The following is a 26371-nucleotide window of genomic DNA, read 5'->3' as shown; positions in this document are numbered from 1 at the left end:
TTATAAAAGTGAGTCACATAAAGTAATATTTTTTTAAAAAGTGAACTAATTAGATTGAGTTTGGAAGGGGGGCTGGGCGGATTAACATTCACGTGGTTCGTTGACATCTTCAACAATTTTTCTTCAAAAAATCATAACTTCTTCATCTGGAAGCCATTTTCAGAGCCATTTTTTTTAATCGGCCTATTTTTTCGAGATATTTCCATTGGAATACTTATTTTCAACATATACAACTTCAGTTTCTTTTAAAATGGAAAGTCCATGCCTAGTTATTCTTGATAGCACAAACTACTTCCAATGGCTATCCTACATGATGGATTTACTTATAAGTAAAGGTCTTTATAGAATAGTCTTAGGGCAAGAGTCTAAACCTCAAGATGAAGATAAGCAATCCAAATGGGAAAATATGCAAGATAAAACATATGGGTTGATAAGGATGTTTATTTCTCAAGACCTTAGATGCCATATCACATAAATTGATACCCCCGATGAAGCAATGAAAAAGCTCAATAAAGTTTTTGGAATTAAAAATGAAATTCGAGCCCATCAACTCGAAAATGAGTTGCTCACTTTGCACCCCAATAATTTTTCTTCCATTGAAGATTTTTTTTTCCAAGTTCAAGACCCTTATACTTATCTTGGAAGTTTTTAAGGTTAAGAAGGAATATGGTAGCCTCATCTATTCCATTCTTACTAAGTTAGGACCAACCTACTCTGTGTTTGTTTCTACCTTCTATTCTGCTAGAGAAGCCTTTATTTCTCAAAGACAAGACTATAAGTCCCCCTCTTTTGATGCCTTTTATGATTCTTTAATAAGAGAACAGGAAAAACTCTTACATCTTGGTCTTCTTAATACTGGAAACTCTTCTAAGAAAGCCTTAGCAACCCAGCATTAACCAGGTTCAAAAAATCCTAAGAAGCAACATCCTAAAAAGAATGGTCCTAAACCAAACAAGGGTCCTAAGCCATTTTAGGCTGAAAGTGAAAAATCAACTCAACATAATGATATGGAAAATAAAAACAAAGCGAAGATGGCTGATAGACATTATAAATTTTGTAATTGCGATGACCACTTAGAATCCAAATGCTTTAAGAAGATAGAAGCCTTGGAAGCAATAATGAAAAAGCATAACATCCATTTGGAGCACTCTTCAACTTCAACTTCATCTTTAGGAATAACACTTTTTGCATGTGGTTGTCAAGCATCCTGGTCTGGTTATGCACTAAATGTATCTTCTTCTACTCATTCTCACGAGTGGCTCATTGATTCTGGAGCTTCTTATCACATGGAAAAAATCAAAGCCATGCTTTCTTCTTTAAATGATTGTAACACGAAAAATATATATGTTAGTGATAATAGATCGCTTAGTGTTGTAGGGAATAGAACTATTCGTCTAGACAATGGTCAATTTAATGATGTATTATGTGTTCCTACCTTATCCTGCAACCTTCTATCTGTATATCAGATAAGTCATTCAGGTGAAGGTAAAACAATTGAATTTCCACCTTATGATGTTGTAATTAAGGACCTAAGCGATCCTAAATAGATTTTAGCTACTGACATTAGTGATGATTGTACAAGGTTGTATAAGTTTAACAACTTTGGGTCATCAACTCTTCCCTTGGTTTTTTTTTTATCATAATGATGAAGTGAGCAACCTTGACATGAGCGATTTGGTCAAAATCTATGTAAAGAAAATATGGTGACAGGTCTTCCTATGGTATCTTGCAGAGATGGTGTTTGTTCTGGATGTGTACTTAGAAAACATCATCAGGATAGTTTTGAAAAATGTGCCTCTTGGCACGCGTCATCCCTTTTACAGCTTGTGCATAGTGATTTATGTGGTCCACTTCCAGTTGTTTTATTCTCTGGCTACAAGTATTTCTTAAATTTTATTGATGAATTCTCTAGACACACTTGGGTATACTTCTTAAAACTCAAGAGTGAAGTATTTAACATGTTCTTGGCCTTTAAGGCCTTTGTTGAGAAACAATCTGGACATCAAATTATTAAGCTAAGATCTGATAATGGCGGAGAAGATGTTAACAACAAATTCATCAACTTTTGCACTGAGCATGGAATTCAATTGCAACATACTGTTCCATATACTCCACAGCAAAATGGTGTAGCTGAAAGGAAGAATCGCACCTGAAAGGAAATGGATAATTGTATGCTTCAATCTAAAGGACTTAGTCTTAATTTTTTGGCAGAATAAATTAATTGTGCAAATTACATAGTAAATCACACTCCTACTAAGGTTTTAAAGAATATCACTCCAGAAGAAGCATGAAGCTCAATTAAACCAAATTGAAGTCACTTTCATATTTTTGGAAGTGAAGCATGGGCCCATATTCCAGATGAGAAACATAGGGCCTTAGAACCTAAGAGTGAAAAATGTATTTTTGTTGGATATTATGAAGATGTGAAAGGATATAGACTTCTTCAACCTAAATCGAAAAATGTTATCATTAGAAGATATGTAAAGTTTTCTGAAAAAATATCGACCTAAGAGCCTAGTTTGGCGGATGTTCCACAACTCTCTCTCCCTTCTACTTCTAAAAATATTCCTCTGCAAATGATGACAATGAGGATGACAATCCTCCCCCTCCTTCTCGGGATCCTCCTTCATCTCCTCAGCTTCCAAAATGGGTCCGCACTACTTGGGATGCATCGGGTACTATTGCATGTGATCCTACAGATCAACGTCATACACGTTCTCAGTTTGATAAAGCCTCTTCTTTACTAGCTCAAGCTTCAGTGAATTAAGATCCTGACACCTTTGCAGAAGCTTTAGGCCATCCAAATTGGGACGCAACTATGAATGAAGAATATCGTTCATTATTGGCAAATGATACATGGGACCTTGTTCCTTTTCCAAAGGGACAAAAACTTGTTAGATGAAAATGGGTTTACAAAACCAAGTTGGGCCAGATGGAAAGGTTGATAAACATAAAGCTCGTCTTGCTGCTAACATTTCTTCACAAGTTGAAGGCATTGGCTATACTAAAACCTTCTCCCCTATTACCAAAATGAACTTTGTCCACCTTATTCTTTCCCTTACTTCCTCTTTCAAATGGGATGTCCATCAGATGGATGTTAAATATTCCTTCTTGCATGGGGACTTGCATGAAGAAATATATATGGAACAGCATCCTAGCTTTATAAAAACAAACTCAAGCCTTGTATGTTGGCTTAAGAAATCCCTTTATGGTCTCAAGCAAGCCCCTTGGGCTTGGTATGCCAAAATGGATAGCTTTCTTTTACATATTGCATTTTCCTAGTGTCATTCTGACAATACCATCTACACCAAGAAAGTGGGTAAGTCTCTTATCATTCTTGTTCTTTATGTTGATGATCTTATCTTTACTGGTAGTGATCCCAACCTTATAAACCATGTGAAGTCCAACCTTAAAAACTAGTTTGAAATGATAGACTTAGGACACTTGCATTATTTTCTTGGTCTTCAAGTCTTGCAATCCAAAGAAGGTATTTCCCTTTCCCAGTTCAAGTATTCTTGTGATATTCTATGCCACTTTCACATGGAAGACTATAAGCTAACCCCTTCTCCCTTTCAGTTTGCATCCAAACTTTCAGTTGTTTGTAGTTCCCCTGAAGTTGATTCTACCTTATACCATTAGCTTGTTGGAAAACTTTTGTATCTGACCCATACCCATCCTAACATTTCCTTTGTTTTTGGCCTTGTTGCTTGGTTTATACAAAACCCACATGAAAGTCATTGGAAAGTAGCTAAAATAATACTTCGTTATGTTCGAGCTATAGTTCAGTTTTGAATTCATTACAATGCAGAAGCATGTCCTCTATTGGTTGGTTTCATTGATTCTGATTGGGCTGGTGACCCTAATGTTCGAAAGTATAATGCAGGTTATGTCTTCACTCTTGGTTTTGGACCTATTACATGGGCTTGCAAGAAACAAAGTTCCATTTCTATTTCTTCAACAGAAGCAGAGTATCGTGGCGTCGTGAAGCTAGTAAGGAAGCCGTATGGTTTCATCAGATCCTATCAAAGTTTGGTTTTCACCAGCAACATCTGGCTACACTTTAGTGTGATAATCAAAGTGTCATTCAAGTATGCAAAGATCCAATCCAACATCAGCGCAACAAACACATTGAACTACACATGCACTTCCTCAGAAAGCTCATTCATGACCATGTTCTTGAAGTGCAATATTGTTCAACTCATGATCAAGTTGCAGACATCTTTACAAAGGTTCTCACAGAGGCAAAGTTTTCTAAACTTCGATTTATGGTTGGATTTTTGGAAGTTGTCACTAAGGGGGGATAAGCTCTAATGCCTCCTTCTTTGTCCTGTTGTGTCATCTTTGTACATCCTTCAATCCTATCCCAAGTTGTTCTTAAGGGGGGATGTTAGGATATTCCGACGCATAGGAAATAATTAAGTATAACTTGGTCTAGTGTATAGTTAGGTAAAGTGTTTTCCTTTAGTATGTACTTTTTGTAACTTACAGTGCGATGATCACGATATGTTCTAGACGTGAGGGTTTTAACCATGTCAAGAAAATTGGTGTACTAATCTGTGATATGTTTGTGAGTGGTGTCCTTTAGTGTTCTATCTAAGGAACTTACCCTCTAAATTCCTACAACTGAAACAAGTATAATGGTATATTTTATCAAATATTTTTTAAAAATTAACATATAATCAATTAAAGAATTAAAAAATTTAACTAAAAGTTCAAGAATTTAAATAATTTATTAATATTGTTAATTTAGAAAAAAAAGGATGTTCTAAGATATCATTTTAAGACAACAATAAAAATATAAATTCATATCTCTCCAAAGTCAAAGAGATTCACTCAAGTATTGTAAATTTTAGTAATTCTTATCTCAATAAATTATATATAATAGCTTTTTCATTATATTTATTTTTCAACATTACGATTATTATGAGAATATGTTTTTCACATCAAAGAGCATTTTTCCAGACCAACTAGTGTGATTCATCGTCAACACAAGATGAAGAATCACATCATGGCAATGGATAAGATAAATAGACAAATCCTTCCAAGCGCTATAAAACGACTACTTTTAACTGGGTCAAAAAAATGGGGGAAGAATTAATTTAATCAAACACTAAATAATTAAGTCATATATATATATATATATATATATATATATATATATATAATTAATTATAATTTAACTCTTTTCATTACATTAAGAAAATATTTTCTCCTAATTCTTAGTCAAGTCAGAGTTAGTTTTGGAATCTAAGAATTTAATTTATTTATATGTATTTAATTATTTAACTCATAATTAAGATATTAATTTTATTAGTCTGCTCTAAAATATTTTATGTATGAAAAAGAAAAATATAATATTAATATCTATTGTTACACATTTGACTTAATTATATAGTGTTTCATTAAATTAATTATTCCCCCATTTTTTTTGGCCAAGTCAAAAGTAGCCCTTATAGCCGTTGGAAGGATCTCTCTATCTATTTAACATTCATCTTGTGTTGACGGTTGGTTTGAAATATCTTCTTATAATTTTGATATGGATCACAAAAGCTTAAACTCGTTAATTATAATTATTTTTCAAATGAATTAATAATATTTAAGTTGTTCATTAAATTATTTTAGTATTCAAACACTTAATTAATGTGATATACCACTAATTCAAATTCACTAATAATAATAATAATAATAAAATTGTTTATGGTGTGTTTTGTCAAAACACTCATTTGTAAAAGTGAAGTGTTAGTTTACTCTATTTAGTATTATTTGTAGACTATTATAATGGGTCAGAGGGTTTTTCTGCACAGTGGTATTATGTAATCCTGAGTGGCAATGATAATTGTTTGAGAGATACACTATGTAATCTTCAATGATAATAATGTACCCATTTCTTTTTTAATAATAATAATAAAAATACAATATAATTTAATTTAATTGTGAACTTTTTATTCATTTAATGTTAGCTATTAAAAGAAAATCTTTAAAATTTCACATTATAACACTTTTAAGAATTATTCAAATATATCTTTTGTCATATATATATAGGAATACAAACTTAATGGCAAATCGCTGAAGATTTGAATTATGAATATTTTCAAATATAAAATAACGACGGCTTCCTTACAATTTTGACTAATCATCATATATTTTTGAATGCTGGTTATCAATTTTAAGCGAGAGAAATAGCGAACGGCCGGACTTAGAATAAGGAATTTGTATCATCTCTATTATCGAAATGTTAACTCTGGTACGAACTATCTTTGATTTTTGGTTTTTCTCACCAGACTTTTTCTCTGTACAGGAAGCCTTCTCTTGGTGGAGCTCCCAATGTTCCTCCAGACCATCTCTTTTTGTTCTCACTTGCTGGTTCCTTTGGACGTGGAGGAATGACTGCATCTTCAAGAACTCCGGCCGGCCCCTTGCTTCTATTTTGATTTCCATTTCAGGCTACATGCCCTCATCGGAATAATCTCTGGCTTTAATTTTCATATGGGGGGCCGTTTTTTTTGTAGGCAACATGTGTTTATCATCTGTGTTTTTTTATCCATTTTGGACGATTCTGTAGATTCTGTTCCTCATCCTTTCTGCTAAATAGCTTCCCACAGGCTTTCTCATGAGTCATTTATCTTGGTTTATAAACTATTTTGAGGGCTCTCAAGCTTTTATCCAGGAAAATCTATCTATTTTCTGTATGAATGTGGATCATGCTCTCCATATATGGAACAGTATTCTGATGGACTGTGGCTCCATCGAATCCCATGTATCAAGATCTTTATATTTTCTTAATATAATCCATTATGCTTTTCTCTCTGAAAAAAAAAAAAATCTGTAAAATTTAACTACAACATATATGTAATTTTGAATTTATGATTTTTTTCAATATAAAGTCATGGACTTTTTTCGACCCCACAGTTTTGATTAATAATCATATATTTTTAATATGGACGAGAAATCAATGTAACTTTCCTAATAAATTTTCAAGTTTGATATCAGGAAAGCGCTTTACGAAAAAAACACCTAATAACAGATGGCTTCTCAAAATCTTGACTTAGAATAAAGAATTTTGGTTATCTCTATTATTATCAAAATGTTGAATCAGTTGAATTTAACCACAGCCGATATATCTAATGTGAAATATATGATTTTTTTCATATAAACCAATGGAATTTTTCAACCCTCCAGTTTTGATTAGTCATCATATATTTTTAAATACTGGTTATCAATTTTACCAGAACTCAATATAACTTTCCTCCATTCAATTTGCCATCTCACTCGGCTTTTTTAGGGGAACTCGTAGCTTCTGGTTGCCAAAAAGCTTCTATTTTTATATAAGAGAGAGAATTTTACTGACATGTCTAAATAAATACACACTGAACATTTTTTATATCTGAAAATGTATTTTTTTTATCAGGTTAATAAAATGTAGCATTTATAAATGACAATTAAATTACATATATATGAAAAAAATTAATATAAGAATCATATACAAAAAGATTTAAATTAGATATAATGGAAAATAGTCTGATGTTTATATATAAAATTATTGTTATTTTTAATCTCATTTGTATTAATTATAGAAACGAAGATTCAACACAAAAGTTTTGACGATGGCATTCAATTTATACGGAAAATCAACCGCACAATCTACAGTGAGTTCACCAACCCAAGCGGACTAATTACTCACAATCTAAGCCACCATAGAATCTACAGTGAGTTCACAGACGGACGCAGATTCAAACTAACTATTAATTACTGAGAATCTAAAATTTGTAATACACTGACGATGGAATAGTGTCATGATTATTATTCCGACAGACTTCAACTGCAAAAAGTTCTCTTGCATACTCTAATCTCGAAATATGCAAAAAGTTCTCTTGCATACTCTAATCTCGAAATATGCAATAAATCTAAAATTATAGTAGATTTACCTTAATATTCGTCAGTTAGAAAAGATGCTACCGAATCGGCCAAAAAGCAAATACCATATTATAAGGTACTCCTATGAATTGAATCGAATCGAAATAAATAATTAAAATTTTAGATAGGCGTGGGTGTTTACCAGCCTGCTTGGCAAACTAGGTCCAGGAGCAGCCCGGCGTAAGTGAGTTTATTTTTTAAACTATAATATAATATTGATGACGTCTTTATCTGATTGATATGACGGAACATTACGCATTCTGTACCACATCACTAAAAGCTGTATAAGTTGAAATAGGCGAGCTGCGGGAGTTAGCTGCGGGAGTTGTCTAACGAGGTAGAGGAATTCCCTGGATGGTCAAAAGTTATTGGAATTTGGGCAGAAAAATTTCAAAAAATCATGTAGACACTGTGTTTGAATTGTGTTTTTGAGGAAATGGATTTAGCACCATCAAAAACTTTTAGAAAACTTAAAATTTTGAAATTTAACAACTATAATTTGGATTTACAAAAATTCTTGCCGGATTTTCTCTAAATATAACCAGAATTTCTATAACTCCCTAGGCAACTCCACCTCCTGGTTAGACTACGCGAATATTTTTTTGGGAACAGGTTATTATAGGGAAAGATTGGATGTAGATGTGACGGGTCTTCACGCCGCAGGCGACCCAATCTCATTGACTCCTTTTTATCGTCAACCAATGGACCCCACCAAACGTCAACAAATAAATAACATGCTATCGAGCTTTAATTGAGTGACGGCTGTATATGCCCACAGTTCGATTTTGCCCGATAACATGTTATTTATTTGTTGCCCCACCAAACGCCTCTTCCTCCACCACCTTCCCTTCCACATTAAATGTGCCCGAGAAGCATTAAACCTTTTTTATTTTGAACCATTTTCTTGCAAATTGAGCGCATTTGGACCATTATCCACCTCCAACACCTACACAAATCCATCTTGGTTCCACTGACAGAGCTCTCAGCTGGAAATTGCGGCGTCCGACACCTCCCCTGCGATTTTGGTATGCGTCCTCTTCCCCTCCCCTGAAATCGCGGTGTCTAAGAGGAAACTATTAAAGATTATTTTTATTTGGGTTTAATGCGACAATTGTTTTTATCATGTAGTTTGTGTTCCAAGAAAAGAAAGGTCCACTCTATAATCCAACATGGATGAGCTAGGATGATGAAATGTGTACCCTGATAATGTTAATAAGATAAAAATAAAAAAGTCTTTAGGGATTAAAGGGACAATTGTTCTTAATGATATTAAGCAATCTTAATGAGATATAGGAACTTCGAAATTTTATTAAATCTAACAATGGTCAGACCGTGACTCTTTTCAGTACTTTGGCCAAATGATTGACAAATTATATTTTAACAGAAGATGCATCTCTAAATCAATTCCATTTCCCTTGAAAAAACGACATCATTACTTGATTCCAATACTGTGCCATTTGTTCCTGGGCCAATTGAAGGGGCGTTATTGTTACTGTTAGTGTTACCCACCAAATTCCCTTAAACATTACCACAAGAATTTGCAAAGCCTGATACTGAATTACCAATTTTGGGTGCTCCTCCATCATTTACTATTAGGAAACCTATTGTCCCCAAAACCTATTAGGAAACCTATTGTCCCAACAACTATGGAAAATGATTTTTGTAGGCCATGGAAAATCTAGAAAATGGTGACTCACTCAGTGGTCTTGGCCCAGGAGGTGATTCCAAGCATCCCATGGCTTGAGATAGGGGTGCACCTTATCACCTTTTCTCTTTCTTTTACTATGTGGTATAAAAATGTACCAATCAAAGATCCTATATCATTTTTTATTTGTTGATGACATCCTACTTTTTGGCTCAGGGTCTCTTAATTATCTTGAGTCTTTAAGCACATTTTGTCTATGTATGAGTAGGCCATGGGTTTAGTAATTAGTGATTAAATTTCTTGTTTAATATCCAATTTTATTCCCGAGGGGCTAATGAATGAGTTAAGAATTCTCTTTCCTTTCCCTAGAAAGGATTTGGATTTAGGTTTTAAATATTTGAGGTTTCACCTTAAACCTAACTATTATAAATTATTTGATTGGATTTGGATTTACAAAAAAATTAAAGCCCACATATCATTATGGGTGTATAGATTGCTATCTAAGGGTGCTCTTCTGGTACTCATTAATTATGCTATAGAAATCATTCATACGTATTGGACTTATATTTCTTGTTCCCTGTCAAAGTGTTATTTTGAACGGGTCCTGTTGATCGTCCTTTCCTCAATCAAGGAGAAGTTGTCAAAGTGTTATTAAACATTATTATATGTTTATTGCATTAACCAATGGAATTTACAGCATACAATATGCACTAATCAATATTTAGCTCTGAAATTTGAGTTGTTGCCTCTAGAATCAAAAGTTTTGCTTGTGCTTGGTCAACTAGTTTCATCCATAGTTATAGACAAGAGGTGCATGTTATTTGGGTTTAATGTGACAACTGTATGGTCAATTCACCTTTCTTTGCCCAGTTCCATTTCACTTCGCCTCACCCAAAGAAAGACTTAGACATTTACAAAACCGCTCAACTCCAAGGTCACCCTATATACATACAACAGACTAAGAAGCATCATCGAAAGTAGAGTTTTATAGACTTTAATTGTGCTTGGTTAAAGAGATGCAGGCCCTTGTTCATCTGTTTCTTTCTTGACAGACTTTGACAACATCAATACCCATCTTGGGCTTCTTCTCAATTGTGAGTTACATAGAAGTATGAAACCTTTTCTCCAAATCCCCATCCTTCTCTCAACCATTTCTCTTACCTTGCCATCCTTGTGTCTCTAACCATGGTCTTACCTTGCTATCCTTTCTTTTACCTTGCCATTTCTTAGTGTGAACTCACCTCAAGAATAACTCATTCTCGTCATTCTACATAAATTTTTGAAAAGGGTTCCATTTCCTTAAATAAAGAAGCTTCGAACCCTTAAATAGTATCATTTAGTTTGGAACTCGTCTGTGAGACTGAAATGTAGATGTTAGGCCTCACATGTGCTTGACATGTTTTATGCATTGTTTTATCATGCCCTTATATTACTTCTTATCGTCATTGCCCCCTTTTTGAATTCCTACTCTTTTAGCTTGCAGGGGTTCATTGTTCATTTCACCATATGGATATATCCATTTCTTGCTCCACTCTTTATTCCTCCCTTCCATAATGTCAGTGAGTTCTCCTCACAATTCCTTTGACCATGACAGTTGAGTAAGTTTATCTATTGCTTAATCTACCCAAAAACTTCCAAATATTGGTAACCCTATATTATTTCCCTATCCTTAACTCTACATCCTCGTCCCCTTTTTTTGACTCTTTGACACACTCAATGTTCCGCATCAACCTACCTTTTTTTTGTGAACTTTGTGTAAGTGATTATTACAACCACATCCTTGTCCTCTTTTCTCACTCTTCCATACATTCAACGGTCTGCATCAACCTACCCAACATACTCTTGTTGTGTGAACTCTAATTGAAGGCCAAAGTGAAAACTATATTTCAAAATATATGCCCTTATCTTTCACTTTTCTTTCCCTACTTATTCACATCATGATTATGTAGTGCCTGATATGAACTTCTCCTATGGTTTACTATAATTACAACTTCATCTTAGACTCAAAACGATTGAAATTTTGTTATGAAACTAGCTCAAGAAAAGATAGAAAAGAAAGATCAACGCCTTAGAATTCAGCCTCTTCGAGGGGGCAACCTCCTTTACATTACATAAATGAACAATTCTTGGATGATACAAATGACAAAACCTCCTTTCTATATATAGGAGTCTAAGGAGTCACAATATAATCCAGCCGACCTAACAATAATAATATAAAGCCACAAAAATAATAATAGAGGGATTCTATGGGGCACAGAAATAACAATATGTGGGTAATAGGGGCACAACAATATAAATAAGGGGTATAACTACAATAGTAATGGGGTAATCACTAGTATTATAGGGACCCAACATGCCCCTCTCCTTCAAAAAAAGTGTTGTCCTCAACGCTTGAGCAGTTCTGGATACTTCTGTAAAATTCTCATCCTCCCATGTGGAATCTTCAGCGGATAAGTTCTTCCACTTGATAAGATACTCTGAAATTGATCGATTTCGTAGCTGTCGAGTTCTTGTTTCTGTGACTGCTTCCGGTTCCAATATAATTTTTCCTTCCTCGTCAAGTTCTGGCAATATTGTTTGAACTAGGAGCTTGTCGCCTATAACCTTCTTTAAACATGAAACATGGAAAACTGGGTGCAATCGAAAGCTGAAGCTCCAATTTGTATGCCATAGTACCAATCTTTTCCAACACCTTGTACGGACCATAATACTTTGGTGATAATTTATTATCCTTCTTAGCTTGCTTTAGGGACATTTGCTTATATGGTTGTAGCCGTAGGAATACCCAATCACCTACATCAAAACTTCTTTCACTGCGATGTTGATCTGCCTGTTGTTTCATTCTATTTTGTGCCAACAAGGTTATCCTTTAAGAGTTGGAGGACTTGTTGTTGATGTTCGATGTGATGTTCCACTGCTTGAACCTTAGAATTTTCTCTTAAATATGATGTGATTGATGGTGGTTGGTACCCATAAAGTGCCATAAATGGGGTCATTTTTGTTGCTGTATGGAAGGAAGTGTTATACCACCATTCAGCCAGAGGCAACCATTTGACCCATTGTGTCTGTTTATCAGATACAAAGCAACGAAGATATCCTTCCAAACATTTGTTTACTATCTCAGTTTGCCCATCAGATTGAGGATGATAAGATGAGCTATGAGCTAACTGAGTACCAAGACAAGAAAATAATTCTGTCCAAAAATTTCCAGTGAAAATGGGATCTCTGTCACTTACAATAATCTTTGGGTTTCCATGTAGCTTTTGAACTGTTTCCATAAATGCAGTAGAAACTGTACTGGCTTTAAATGGATGTGATAATGCACAAAAGTGTGCATACTTGGTAAGTCTGTCAACTACCACCATGATGACACTCTTTCCCTCAGACTTGGGTAAACCTGTGATAAAATCCATTGAAACCTCCTCCCAACGTTGGCTTGGAATGGATAAAGGTTGTAATAGACCCGGTGTCTTAATTGTTTCAACTTTATTTTGTTGGCAAACCAAACATTCCGCCACAAACTTTTGAATATCTGATTTAAGGCCATCCCAAAAAAATTCCTTCTTAACCCTGTGGTAAGTTTTTAAAAATCCTGAGTGCCCTCCTAAGGGAGAAGTGTGCAATTCCATAAGAATCTTTTGTTTTAGCTGGGAATTCTTACAGAGGTATAAGCGATCTTTGTACCATAACGAATCATTTTTCCAGCTAAATGTATCAGAAGTACTGGAATCTTGTTGTAGCTTTCGAATAAGTGCCCACACTTCTTCGTCATTCTTCCATTCCTCCCTTGCTTCGTTTATCCAATCTGGTTGGATAATAGAAATGGCACACAACAATGCTTCCACATCCTCATCCTTTCTTGAGAGTGCATCTGCCACCACATTTTGCTTCCCTTTTTTGTAGATGATTTCAAAGTCATAACCCAACATCTTTGTGACCCACTTTTGTTGCTCTTCAGAGGATAATCTTTGTTCTAAAAAGTATTTAAGGCTATCATGATCCGTTTTTACCTTGAAGTGTCTTCCCATTAGGTAGGGTCGCCATTTCTTAAGTGCATGGAGTATTGCCAACATTTCCTTCTCATAAATAGCTTTGCTTAAAAACTTTCCCTTGATTGGACGACTTTCAAAAGCAATGGGTCTTTCATCTTGCATTAGAACAGCACCAATTCCATTTCCTGAAGCATCACATTCCACAATAAAGGTTTTTGTGAAGTCCGGTGTAGCTAAGACCGGTGCTTGGCACATTGCCTCTTTAAGATGTTCAAAGGCCTTTGTTGCTTCCGGAGTCCATGAAAATGAATCTTTCTTCAATAATGTTGTTAGAGGTGCTGCTATTCTCCCATAATTCTTAACAAACTTGCGATAATACCCTGTCAACCCAAGAAATCCTCGCAGATGCTTTATGGATGTGGGGATTTTCCATTCCTTAATGGCTTTAATTTTGCTAGGGTCTACCTTAACTCCTTCATGAGATACAATATGACCCAAATATTCCACCTCCTGGACTCCAAAGAAACATTTGGATCTTTTTGCATATAATTGTTTCTCCTCCAATAGTTGTAGCACCTTGTCAACATGTTCAACATGATCCTTCCAAGACTTGCTGTAGATTAGTATATCATCAAAAAATACTAACACAAATTTTCTAAGGAATGGTTTGAAAATTGAATTCATCAAACCTTGAAATGTTGAAGGTGCATTGGTAAGGCCAAAAGGCATGACCAAAAATTCATAATGACCCTCATGAGTTCTAAATGCCGTTTTCGGAATGTCTTCAATCTTCATTCTGATTTGATGATATCCCGAACGAAGATCCAACTTGGTGAAGTAAATTGATCCATGCAATTCATCCAGTAATTCATCAATGACAGGAATGGGGAACTTATCTTTAATAGTGAGCTTGTTGAGCTCCCTATAATCTGGACACATGCGCCATGATCCATCCTTCTTGTGCACCAATACTACTGGAGCTGAGAAAGAACTTTGACTCGGTTGAATTATACCAGCCTCTAGCATTTCTGCAACCATACGTTCAATTTCACTTTTTTGGACATAGGGATATCTGTACGGCCTGATGTTTGGAGGAACACTTCCTGGAATCAGATGAATAGCATGATCATGATCACGCATAGGTGGGAGACCTTTGGGAGTCTCAAATACCTTGGAATGATTGTCCAGGACTTTTTGGAGATCTGGAGAAATAGATGATTCCAATGTGGAAACATCTAGCGAACATAATTGTGCAATTACACCTCTTTGCTCCTTTTTTAGAAGCTTTGTCATGCCATTAGAGCTGATTATCTTTCCTGGTTTCCCTGCAATACCCCTTAATTCAACTTCCTTTCCTTCCACAGAAAATTTCATGAAAAGTTCTTGAAAATTAAAAGCTATTGTACCCAAGGATTGTAGCCATTGGACTCCTAGTACAACATCAGCACCTCCCATTGGAATGGAAAGCATTGGGCTAGTCAATACATATTCTCCCATGGATAGCTTGATATTATGGCACTTTCCAGAACAATTTATTGTTCCTCCATTTGCAATCATCACTTGACACTCTGGTGCTGGATATAGGAAGCAATTCAATTCTTTTGCTACCCTACAATGAATAAAATTGTGGGTGCTTCCTGAATCAATCAACACTATTACCTTTTTCTTCTTGATTTGTCCTTCTATCTTGATGGTTTGAGGAGTGGTAATTCCCGCCAATGCATTACAAGATATGGTCGGATTTATTTGTTCTTCATCTAGGCTTTGTTCCTGGAATATATCCTCTTCTTTTGACCTTTCTTGCTCCTTTTCTTCTTCCTCTTCACAATCTATGTAGAATAATTTCTTCTCAGCACACTTATGACCTTTTGTGTATTTGCTATCACAATTGTAACAAAGCCCTTTTGCTCTTTTTTCTTCCAATTGTTGTGGTGTCAACCTTGTAGGTTGTGGAAGACTATGGGCAACAACACTTCCGTCTTTATAGTTGTGAATGGTATGCTTCCTAGTTGCCATAATTTTGCTTTCCATTTTTCTTGCTAACCTGAATGCCTTCTCTAATGAATCAGGTTCCCAAAGGCGCACATCATGTTGGATATTATCCTTTAAAGACCCTATGAACACATCAATCCTATGCTCCTCTGGAATATCTTTTACCCTTATGTTCAATTTTTGGAACTCCTCAATGTGCTCCATTATTGAACCCTTTTGTTTGAGACTTATCAATTGGCTAAAAAAAGTGTTGCTTTTTGTATCCTCATAATGTGCTATCAATTCTTCCGTAAAAATTGCCCAAGTGATAAATTGTTTACGAGAACAAAGCCATTGATACCATACAAACTGATTTGGTTCCAAATATAAAGTTGCCATACGTACCTTTTGTGTGTTTTGCACATTATTGAGATCGAAGAATTGCTCCATCTGTAATATCCATGTGGCGGGATCCTTGCCATCAAACTTCCTCATATCGATTTTTGGAACATGGTGAGTCTTCGATCCAACATTAGAGTCTATGGAATCATGATTAACATTTCTTTTGTTCTCATCATGAGTTTCCTTTACTACTCTTTCACCTTAGTGACCATTTCTTGTAGCAACTTATCCATCTTATCATCCATGCCATCAATTTTAGCGTCCATGCCATTCACCTTAGCTTCCATGCCATCCATCTTAGCTTCTACACCTTTCTTTAAACCGTCCATCTTAGCTTCTACATCTTTCCTTAAACCATCCATTTTAGATTCTGTTGCTTTTGTGCAAGTGACATTTGTTGCACTTGTTCTTGTAATTTTGATATATCATGTAGCATTTCTTCCTCTTCTTCATGAGTCATGCTAGAGCTTTCAGGTTCCTTACTAGGTGTTTGCATTTTCTTTCCTCGGGGCATCAGTTACCGATAATAATGCTCTACTATGCCCTTTGAATTCCTTCAAAATAAATTTTCAAACCAAGCTTAAGCAAAAATTAAAGAAAATCTACACACCTTTTTTCACTTTGTAGGAGCTCGATATTGCCTCTGATGTATCTCTGTACTTTCTGATCATCTAGTTCTGAATTTGTGACCTGTAGTAGCCCTCTGTGTCCTCTTTCCAATGCCACAAGTCTGACCCAAATTGGATTCTCCAAGGAAGAGTTATGCGAAATCTCCCACAGTGACTTGATTATAGACTAGTTCAGTAGAGCGAACTTGTACGACGTGCCACAGTCACTGTTTCAACCTTTGACTCTGAAAAATATATAAACGAAAACTACAGTCCGTCCTCTTTCTGTACCTTCTTACGAAATTTCAATCCGATGCTCAGAAAGAAAGTTATGACGATTTTCCCCAGGTCACCTGTTTTGAATGTAATTCAGGAGTCTGCAAAAAGACCAACTTCCTCAGATCATATCTCCGAAAATATCGCGCGAAAAGCTCTGAAATTCAGACCCAAGGTTCAGCGTGATTTCTTCTCAAATGGGTTTTTTTTGCGACTTCTGAAACGTCACAGAAAAAAAGTTATAGCGAAAATTCCACGATGACCTGTTTGGAGCAGCGAAACCCTAGAATCCAAAGCTCTGATACCAAATGTTATGAAACCAGCTCAAGAAAAGATAGAAAAGAAAGATCAACGCCTTAGAATTCAGCCTCTTCGAGGGGGCAACCTCCTTTACATTACATAAATGAACAATTCTTGGATGATACAAATGACAAAACCTCCTTTCTATATATAGGAGTCTAAGGAGTCACAATATAATCCAGCCGACCTAACAATAATAATATAAAGCCACAAAAATAACAATAGAGGGATTCTATGGGGCACAGAAATAACAATATGTGGGTAATAGGGGCACAACAATATAAATAAGGGGTATAACTACAATAGTAATGGGGTAATCACTAGTATTATAGGGACCCAACAAATTTTCTCTTTTGAAAATTGGAATAAATCCCTCAACCTTTGACTCAAACAGATTGACATTTTCTTTTTTAAAATCGGAATAACTCCCTCATCCTTTGTTATTCTAAAAATTAAATCACACTGGTCATAAATGAAATTCTACGTTGGAAGGTCAACCATTAAACTGGCTAGTTGATTAGATAATGTATTCCTTTTGTCCTAATATGTGGAGGTTAAACTCTTCATTAAACTTATAATTTTTCTTTACTCCTGCTTTTAGAATCCAATGAATAAGATCATGTTTTCCTTTTATTTATTCCCATCACTTAGCCTAGAATGCCAAAAATTATTTATTCCTAGTGCCATTGGTTTTTATGGAATTTAGTAAAGGACTTAAGCAGGTTATAGGCTTCCAATTTAGGGATGAACCTAATGAGTCTTTATTGATATAGTCTCTGAGGGATTGCTTCTGTAAGGAATCCTTGTAACACTGAAGTGACTTGTAACCTAATTTATGTTCCTCAACTGGGTTCCTTGGCTTGGTAGTGGCCATACAGTGTGACCATGTCTGAGTTTTTTGTGAATTAAGAGCAGGCTGAGCTTCATATCTGGATAAATTTCTGAATGTCTCCTTGACTGAGTGGAAGATCATCGATCATACTTGTTATTGGGAATTTCATTTTTATTCAAAAAGTTCTTGGCAAGATTGAATCCAAGTCCACCATTATACCATATGCATCTTTGATTTCCACTGGACTGTTTTCCAATTCCTCGGGGTCACTGCTACTGAAGGGCCATGTCTGCCCAGCTTGACCAGACTGATTTAAATTAAGGGGCAGTTTAAGAACCTATCAGGCTATCCTCCTTTGCCTCTAAGAGTCTAAATTTTTAAACATTCCGAACATTTGGATAGACGCTCAAAATACCTCCTTTTTAGTTTCAATTGGGCTAAACTTTTGTCCCTTCTCTAGTGTGGTTTACCTAGTTTGGAAAAGGGTGTAGCTAATATAGCCCAATCAGGGTTTAAGTTCTGCCAACTTGTGGATGCATTGTAGTCAAACACAATGGTTGTTGGGTATGAGTGCAAGTATAGGGAAACTCTGGCAGATTAGTTACCCTCCACCTATGATTTTCTTACCTTAAGTGTGGCTAACTTTAATTGTGCTAATCTATGCCACAGTATTGTGAAACTTGAGCATCTTAGCCTCGACCCTCAATCATGATAATAGAGGCAATGAGGCCAATTGAAATAATATGTAAGAGACATAAACGTTGAAGCCAAGCATCCCATTCCTCCCAAGTTGAAGATCAAAATATTGGTTATATTGCCTCTAATCATGTAGTGGTTTATGATCAGGATTCATGCAGAGTTGTGATGGTAATTGATTGTGATAGGTAATATGAATAGGATCTCACGTGTCCATAAATTGATCTGGTTTGTTGATTAGTACCTGTTTTTCAATTTGGTTGAGCATCCTCAAAGAAAGATCAAGTTTTCTTGTTAGATCATACCTTCGTTTGGTTTCGATGCTTTTCCATGTTGTAACATTGAGGCATTGGATTCTTGGATGCCCTCATTGCTCTATAGATCCAAACATTATCTTTTGAGTCTTTGTGTGCTCTTGTTTACCCTCTTAATTAGGTTCAAAATCATATTTCATTTTATCATAGCTTACTTTTGCACTTTCAAGTGCTCTTGCATTTTTATGTGCATTATTGATATTAGTTTGGATGTGTCCTTCAATTTAGATGAATTTTATAATACTTGGATGCTTGAGTGACAAAAAGTGTAAGGTTTCATTCATTGTTTGGAAAAGGAAAAACATTTGTTTCCCTACTTTACATAGCATCCATTGAACCAAAATATTTGCATCTATCATATAACTTAGATTTTTTGGATTGCGGCCTGAGTTATTTTATGCATGATCAATTACCATTACAACTCTTCTTATGCTATTACCCTATCCTTAGTGCGACTTCTGAATGACTAGTAATTTTACTGTATGGTTTTCTCTTCTGTATCCTCATTTATTATTAGTACTACAGGTTGTTTAATGTTAAAATTTAAATGAAAATTCTAATATCATGTTATTATTATCTTATTTTTCAACTATTGTGACCACAAAAATGGTTCAAAAATTGATAATGTGCATTGAGGTCTCTAGTTATCCTAATCTATGAAGAGTAGTTGTTCAATTTGTTCTTTACAATAGTGCAACCAAACATGTGTTGCATAGAAAGAAAGAAGTGCAGGGAAAGATTACAAATAACGAGGCATACTACATTGCCATTTTTGAAGGGTTGAAAGAAGTAACAAATATTGGTGTCAATGATATCACCATACTCACAAATTCAAAGTTAATTTGCAACCAGATGAAAGGCACGTATCAATTTCGAAAGGACAATCTCAAACCACTTTATAAGGAAGCCAAAAATAGGAGTTATAGATCTCAATCTTTTAACATAGCATACCATGTATATATACAAGGAATGTCCACTCAACTATGTGAAAATTCCTAGACTCGGAGGAACCCCTCTTGCAGAAAATATGAATCTACTTCACCTACTTGATTTTTAAATTACATTCATCAAGTTATTCTTTTGAATATTGAAGCAAATTACTTCTGCAACCTACACTAATTAAATATTTGATCTCATGAAATAGAAAAAGAGCAAAGAACAAGATACATAGGATACACTTATTTTTGGACACAATAGTCCCCGGAAAAAGCCAATGCGGGAAAACTGGTGTAGCAGCTCTGAGGGTTTACTATTGTGGAGGAGAAATATCTTAATATAAATCTAGGATGCTCATTTATCAATCCTTTACAGAGAAAATGCTAGCGGATATCTAAGTGAGTTTTACCTCACTTTACCCGGCAGAATTCTGACTGATCTAGCACAAGACTGGCTAACCCTGACTATTTCTGTGTTGGCTCTATGTCAGTACTGCATCACCTTCTTTGTCGTTTGCGTCAACTCTTTTGGTTGTTCTGTCAATTCTGGTAGTTCCGGTAGTTCCTGACAGTTTCAGTTGTTCCAGCAATTCTAGATTCTGCGTGATAGGCAACTTTTTTGCATCAACTCTACCCGCTACTACGTTGCCTCTGCGTCATCTCTCCCAACTATTTTGGCAATTCCTGATAGTTCCGGCAGTTTCGGTTGTGTATACAATTCCCCTAGACTGCAATCTTTTTCAACGCAATAGAAGGCTTTTCTATATTCTTTTCACTTGGAAATTGTGGGAAAGTATAGAGCCTACCTCCTTATCACTGCTTGATGAAGACAACCTATGTTTGTCCCTTGTAAAACTGCTCACTACCAATCCTATAGGTGATGTCCTGTATCTTGTAGGATCTCTTGTAGGATTTCTTGTAGGATCCTGTAGGTGCTCTTGCACAGGGAAAAAATGAATTATATCTTTCCTATAGATTGCTTGAGGGCCGTGAGCGACTTTGTTAATGTGTAGCCTCAAGAATATGAATGTGCATGGGGATCAACATTTATTTCCTCATATGGGTGATTTGAGTGGGGTGGTGTGCTAGCAGCCGAGGTACAAATATCTATTTTTGGACTGTTGGTCTTAGTACCACATCATCATTCTCCTCACCTCATAATCAACTCCCACTTTGGGCAGCCGTAGCTTAACCACTTTCGACCTCATCTCTCCTTTTCCTTGACTTGATTGCTGCCACATGTGTAAGGACTATGTGTCCTTTATAAAGCTACCACATGACATTTTAAAATTTTCTAACAAGAAGTAGCAGAAGCAAGTTTCTTGCACACCATCTGCAATTTCAAATATCCTTTGCAATAGTAAAATGGTTCCAGACATCGGTTCAATGTTGTACTCAAGGTGAGAATCCTAAAGATTTGTTGTTGCCTCAACAATGATACCTTCACTTATATAGAGAAAATCTATAATAGAAAATAATTATATCACTAAAATAGCCCACAAAATGTTGACATGTGTCAAGGATTCTATCTGTGTCTGCTTCTGATCTTAGCATGTAAAGATCACCTTTACTCTGTAGAAGTACCATTAACTCTGGTAAACGTCTAGTAAATCTCTCTCCTTTTGTAAAAACACTCTACAATGCGATATGAAATATTGTTACATTAGATTTCATTTCATCATTTTAAAACCTTAGTGATAAAATAAGATTAGATTTCATTTCATTACAGTAAAATTTCGGTGAAAAAATAAAACATAAATCACCTTTCTGCATCATTTAGAAAAAAACAAAGAAAATCATTGGAAACCTATATTTCTCATATGATATATAGCTAGATTATTTTAGAAACAATATTCGAAATGAATTATAGGGTATGGCAACTATGGGCCAACTTCTATATTCAGAGGCAAGATAGTAAACATAAATTTTCAAAAAAATAAAGATGATTTCTCACAAATTCAAAGTTTTCATAAAGACCTAGTAATGAAACCAATTTTATGTCAAAAACAATGCCTTAACCATGGTCTACCACCAAAACATGTTTACCATTACAAGGCAATCCATCTCGATAACGAATTCCACGATAACAAGAAATAGAAATTAATTGTTCGATGCATGATCATTTTACCCTATGAGAATCCCAGCAAACAACATGATCCTGACTCATTTCTTATTAAATTTGGTCAATTTGAGACTTATTTGACTCATTTACCTTTATATCATCACTAATAACTAACTCATAACAAACCTGAGTGGCTTGTTTAAGTGCAATTCTTGATATTTCGAGCTTTTTCAGTATAAATTGCGACCTCCAGGAAAGAGTATGTGGTCTTTATGCTCCCCAACCATGAACTTGTAAGTTTCTTTTGAAAAGAAATTTCATGAAGGTAAAAGGTGACAACAATTATGTGAGAATCTAGAGCAGAGGAATCTTGCAGAAGTAAAGCGAGTGGAGTAGTCTTTCTTGGATTATTGGGAAGATTAATTTCACAAAATCAAGGGGCACATGTTGAGTGAATTCATGAACTTGCTATTCTCAAAGCCACTACACTATTATAAACCTTTGCTCAAAGGTGGAAGGATCCATTAAAAAAAATTGTTCTTTTATAACAAAATACTACCAAATTGTGTACTTTTATAAGAATGTGAAAATATATTCTCTTAGAAAGATGGGAACTGAGCACGGATAATAAAATTTGGATGATTGGAAAATAATTTTACATAGTGATTACAAGAAACAATCCTCATTTTAAACTGAGAGATTTATTAAGCATAAACTTGGAGAAAATAACTCAAAGAGAAAAATAACTTCAATATATTACCCAAAGCCTAGTGTTTTAGTGATTTCAAGTATTCTGATTTGTAGTAGTTTGTTGCTGACAAATTTGCAATCAATGACCTGAAAATTACAAGGTTAGTATTTGAGCAAGTCAAGACAAAAATACTTAATGAGAAAAGCTAATAATGCAACAAATAGTATGCATAGGTCAAGAAACTCGGGCATCTGGGTGTCAGTGACAAAAGAACTGGTACAATACAATAACACATTGTTAAGAGACCTTTTTAGTCCTCACCTTTCACACCAACCAAAATAACACCACTTGGACCACTTGGTTTTGTTTCATCCTCATAATAATGCACTTGTATGAAACACAAAATAGAGTTTCTCATATCAATGTTTTTATTTTTAGTAAAATGGATTACTGATGCAAATATTGGCCAAATGAAAGTATAAAGCAATGAAAATGAACAACCATGAAGATAATCAGAGTCACACTGAATCCAACCGCCTTTAAATTTCTCTTCATATCTACCCCTAAACTTGTCCTAGCCAATGACACCCAATGTACCTTGTTGCACCGCAAATTGATCTTCCAACCCCATCTTCACAAAGCCCCACACAAAGAAAAAAGAAAAAGAAATGGTAGTAAGCCATATGACCTCATTCATGAAGAAAACAAGAGATTTTAAGTTAATTGCAATGGTGAGGACAAGGAACCATCGAGCGAGGGCTAAGATCAAACCCCACTATGTTAAAGATAAAAAAGGAGAGCGATTGGTAACCCTGGGTTTAGCTTGACCAGCTTAAGGACCACAGATAAAAATGGGGGAACAATTTCCAAGTCTGGATCACTGGGAAACAGAAACTAAGAATAACCAAGAGTATAAGCATTTATTATTTCCATGGAGCTACAACACAAATAAATAAAAAAATTGAATGAAAAATAATAAACATATTTAAAAAGAAACCAAAGTGTAGGGTAGCTGGCACGCCAGGTTTCCATGTATCCCACATGCCCCTGCCCATGTATCCCACTTAGCTAAGCATTATGAGAAAGCTAACCCAATTCGATCATCCACATCTGGTGCACCATACCGCTTTTTGTCCTGGGATCGCGTACAGTGAAGTTGCAGTCATCGCTTTTGGACCTGAGAAGAAAATGGGCTATTCAAGAACATCTTGAACGAGGCCCTTATTTTCATAGTCGAGGTAATAATAGTCAAGAGTTCGAAGAAAGTGTAATGACCTTGCTTACTGGTCTTGCTGAATAGGATGGGTGCGATAGAAGGAAACCTTGCTCTACAAGAAAACCCAACCCTTCCATATGCTTCATGTCATGCCTCAGCCGTGGATGGAAAATTCTCCTTTGATATCTAGGGCCCATATTGTCGTCGAGTGGTAAACTTGAACCAGCCAGACTAGGATATCCATTATGGAACTTCTGTGGTCAGTTGAACCAATAAAACTAATACAATATACTTAATAGAATCCAATACATGAAAGTTTCTCCAACAAGATTAGCCCAACAACCGATTTCTTTACTACCTGGTGTACCCAAGAGACGCCCCTGTTTGTTTCCTTCGTGTGTATATATATACACACACACAGTTGGTTGGGATTATTCTCTATACAACCTATTCAGTAAGACCAATAATCTTTACCGGTAATATTAGCCAACCAGTTTGAAAGGAATAAATCAAGAAAAAAAACTTCGTTGTGCGACACATAAGCAAGCCTCCATCACCTAGAAGCCCTAACTAAATAATACAATAGAGTTCATGATTTGTAACCTCATCTTACATTACTGAGCTTACCGAGGATGAATAACTTTAGTGAGTCCCGATCCGAGTCCAGGTATTGCTAACCCTCATGCCAACACAACCAAGGAAGGGAAAGGAGCAACTTCCATAGACACCAGTGAGTCTAGTTTTAGATAGGGTTCAACCCATATACCCTATCTCCTGGACCGAAGACCCTTCGCTTCACGTTCAAGACATATTTATTATGTATGTAATAATGCATTCGTTCTTTCCATCGAATCGTCGAAGCTAGGGGTTCGGCTCAACCAGGCTATTATTTCCACTCAGCCCAACCCAAGCACCAGCAAGATAAAGTGGCACTATGCTCTTCAGGGTACATAGACAATCCATATATTCTCTTCAAGGTACACAATTTATGGATCTGTAATTTGATTAATGTTGCATTAAATGTTTGTTTGATGCAATTTAAAATGAATTCCTTTAACAAAACTAAATGAATGTCTCCTACTATTTTTCACTCTATTTGCAGATACCTGTAAGAGACTGGTTGGCTTTACATGCGATGAAATTTGTGAGGGGAGATGCAGCTTAAAATGAAAATGGGCAATGGGCAATGAAAAGAAACCCCAAAAGGCTTTCTTAATGGGTGCAATAATATCGTAGGATACCATAATCCACTATTGCAGGAAGGAATGAAATGAAACGCTGCACGAACGACGGCCGGTGTGAGGTAGGTACTGCTCGAATAAGTATGATTTGTCCTGATTTGACCTGAGCTATGTGCTCTATTGATTACCTTCAAATCACTATTTGAAGACAGACAGAACAGAAGAAGATGTGACGCGCATTACTTACGAGCATGTCGCTTTAAGTAAATCTAATGATTTATTGGATAATGATTGCGGTACAGGCATCTCCCCAAGTGCATGCTCTCAAACTACCTCCTTACTATAGCACAACTTATAGATCTCATCCCAATTGCAGGAATAAGGGTCTCCTCGACGTTCATGAGTGAGACTCTATGCTTGCCTCTGTCTCGTTTACTAGCAAGTCTCCTAGCCTGGGTTACGCCTCTGTCTCATCTACCAACAGGTCTCCTAGTATGGGTGTCTCACCTGTAGCAGAATGGTTATGAATTTAGTGAATGCGACTCCGCTTTTTCCTCTGTCTCATTTAACGACAGGTGTCCTAGCCGGGGCGTCTCAGCAAAGTGAAGACATGTGGAGGAGACATGTGTTGAGGCTATAGGTGTTGAGGTAGGTGAAGAGGTGAGAGGCGGCGAGAAAAAGTGGCGGGTGGACTGCTGTTGGAACGGGTGCGTGGCGAACTTTTGACTTTGTATTATGAAACTTAATGACAACACAAACATTTAATGGTGTGACTAATGCTACCTCCAAGCAGTAGCATTAATTCAAGTCTCAATGAAATTGAAAGTGGTTATCGTAAGTTTTATCAAAATCATACAGTCTCGCCAGCAATAAGAGTACCAATCGAAATTTTGGATAAAAGTTCGTTTGGCAGAGTAATTTTTTTAAACCTGGGTTAAAGCATGGAATGTATTAGTTCGTGAAATTCATTTAATACATTTAATACTATATTAGCACGTATCGATTACTATAATCCCTACTATGCCAAAGGCAGAGAGATTAAAGCTGAATATAAACAATCATTACTATTTGAAAATCTAAAATTTATCATTTACTTTTGTACAACTGTCTTTTAAATATATTAAGTTAATTAACTTAACCAACTTTGATTATTATGTTAAAAATATTATTATTTAGGTTTGCATTTCGAAGAATGAAGGATTCTAAAATTGTTTGTACCCTCTTGGTTATGTTTGTATAAGTTATTGTAGTTAAAAGTGAAAAGGGAGTTTCTTTAATTCTTAATCTTTAGAATTATGGTAGTTGTTTATGATTTTTTAAAATATTTATTTATTAA

This window comes from Pinus tabuliformis, chromosome 2_2 (assembly GCF_031772625.1).
Source record: "Pinus tabuliformis cultivar Carrire ecotype Pingquan chromosome 2_2, CPIR1, whole genome shotgun sequence".
Lineage (NCBI taxonomy): Eukaryota > Viridiplantae > Streptophyta > Pinopsida > Pinales > Pinaceae > Pinus > Pinus tabuliformis.
This window is presented reverse-complemented; position numbering follows the sequence as displayed.